The sequence below is a fragment of the Rhinolophus hipposideros genome, assembly GCF_964194185.1.
Source record: "Rhinolophus hipposideros genome assembly, chromosome: 20".
Lineage (NCBI taxonomy): Eukaryota > Metazoa > Chordata > Mammalia > Chiroptera > Rhinolophidae > Rhinolophus > Rhinolophus hipposideros.
This window is the reverse complement of record NC_138066.1, coordinates 35,590,772-35,593,147: the sequence shown is the minus strand read 5'-3', so window position 1 is coordinate 35,593,147 and position 2,376 is coordinate 35,590,772. Positions and strand designations below refer to the sequence as shown.

The 2,376-nt window shown below is 41.2% G+C and overlaps 1 pseudogene across 1 annotated transcript; it reads left to right on the top strand.

Moving 5' to 3' along the window:
* The first annotated feature begins 701 nt into the window (after window positions 1-701).
* Window positions 702-1,241, top strand: LOC308488329 (ferritin light chain-like; annotated as a pseudogene). The gene has a single exon. The product of its transcript is annotated as a ferritin light chain-like (transcript).
* The last annotated feature ends 1,135 nt before the right edge of the window (window positions 1,242-2,376 follow it).

Genomic DNA, 2,376 nt, shown 5'->3' with positions numbered 1-2,376 from the left:
ATTTATTATGCTTGGTTCTTGGTGATCTCTTTCAATTTAGAAGCTCAGTCCTTTAGTTCTGAGTAATACTATAGACTATGTTTATAAAATAATTTCTTCATCATTTTTCCCTTTTCTCTTTTTGAAAAATGCACTAACGGTTGTTCCTCTTGGACCCAGTCTCTAATTTTCTAATCTTTTCTTTTATCCATCTTTTTATCCTTTGTTCTTCTGTTAGGGAGATTTTTTAAAGTTTATTTTCCAATCCCTCTATTGAAGGTTTATTCTGGAAGTTGATTTTTAATTCTAAGAGCTTTCTCGTGTTCTTCTGTTCAATTTTAATGATATTCTATTCATGTTTCAAATATGCAGTGCTTTATTACTTCTAAGAATATTAATTATAGGTATTAATAGTTTTTTGTTTAAAGTTTTCTTGAGCTTTCTTTATTGTCCCTGAGTGTTATTTTTCGCTTCTTTCTTTGAGTTGTTTTTTCAGTATATGGTGATCTTTGAAATTCTGTTTAAGAATAAAGCTTTAGGTAGTACCCTCAGTGGTCCCCCAGATTTTCTCTGCTTCATCAGTGTTTGGACAGAGCAGACCCAGGGATGCCCCTTCTTTCAGCTTCCAGTCGCAAACCTCAGAGCCATCTCAGCCATCCTCGGCCTCCAAGTCCAGTCAACACCATTTTTTTTTAAGCTTAACTCCTTATTGCTGAGCAACCATGAGCTCCAAAGTTGGTCAGAATTATTCCACCAAAGTGGACGCCATTGTCAACCACTTGGTCAACTTGCACCTCCTACGTTTACCTCTCTCTGGGCTTCTATTTTGACCACAATGATATGGCTCTGGAAGTGTGGGCCACGTAGTCTGCAAGTTGGCCAAGGAGAAGTGCAAGGGTGCTGACCATCTCTTGAAGATGCAAAACCAGAATGGTGGCCGTTCCCTCTTCCAGGACCTACAGAAGTCTTCTCAAGATGAGTGGGGTAAAACTCAGGATGCCATGGAAACCGCCATGGTCATGAAGAAGAACCTGAATGAGGCCCTTTTGGATCTGCATGCCCTGGCTTCTGGCAGCACAGACCCCCATCTCTGTGACTTCCTGGAGAGCCACTTCCTAGGTAAGGAGGCACAATTTATCAAGAAGATAAGCCTGACTAACCTCCGCAGGCTGGCTGGGCCCCAGGCTGAGCTGGGTGAGTATCTCTTTGAAAAGCTTACCCTCAAGCACAACTAGGAGCCTTTGGAGTCCAGAGGCCTTTAAGGGAACCCTCTGCATCCCCCTGGTGTTGAGCTTCTGCCAGAGCCTCTCCCTGAAACCACTAGGCCTCCTTCTAACTAACCTGGAGCTCTCTCCCATGCCATGAACCAAACTGAAACAACGAAGCTTTTTGCAGGAAAAAAAGAAAAGTGAGGCTTTAAATATTTGGAAGCTCTGTGCCTGCATGTATTTCACTCCAGAGTGGTTATGTGGTGAGATTTCTTTTGTGGGAAACACTCAAATACCTGTATCTGAAGGTCTTTTTTTATTTAAGATTCTACAACTTCCCTAGAGAAGAACCCAACAACCAAAGCTGGCTACATAATTTGCTGGGCCTAGTATATAATGAAAATTCTGGACCCCTTGTTCAGAAGTCACAAAAAAGTTCAGTTAGAGGTACTAAAACAAATATTTTTCTTTAGAAATATTCTATTACTTAGAACATAGAAGTAATATTGACATATATATAATGTTAAACTTATTAACCTACAAATTGCAAAAAATAACATTTTTATATCATTTTATACAATACAATAAATTATAATGCTTTATTAATGTGACCTCTTGAATAACCAACAGATTTTTCTGGCTCGCTTTTCTGCAAATTCACTTATTAGGTCATGAAAATTTATATTTTCAGCAACTTCATTTCAATCCATATAATTGAAAGTGAACAGTCATTCTTGGCAAAGATTTCAAATAATCTCAAATGGAAAGAACAACATGAACAAAGACCAAAAGGGAGTGACAGGAGACTAAAAAAATAAAAGAAGGGACAAGTAAGTTAGGTAGAAACTACATCAAGAAGAGTCTTAGGGGCCAGCCCGGTGGCTCAGGCGGTTAGAGCTCCATGCTACTAACTCTGAAGGCTGCCGGTTCGATTCCCACATGGGCCCATGGGCTCTCAACCACAAGGTTGCCAGTTCAATTCCGCAAGTCCCACAAGGGATGATGGGCTCTGCCCCCTGCAACTAAGATTGAACACGGCACCTTGAGCTGAGCTGCCGCTGAGCTCCCTGATGGCTCAGTTGGTTGGAGCACGTCCTCTCAACCACAAGGTTGCCAGTTTGATTCCTCGACTTCCACAAGGGATGGTGGGCTGCGCCCCCTGCAACTAGAAAAACGGCAACTGGACCTG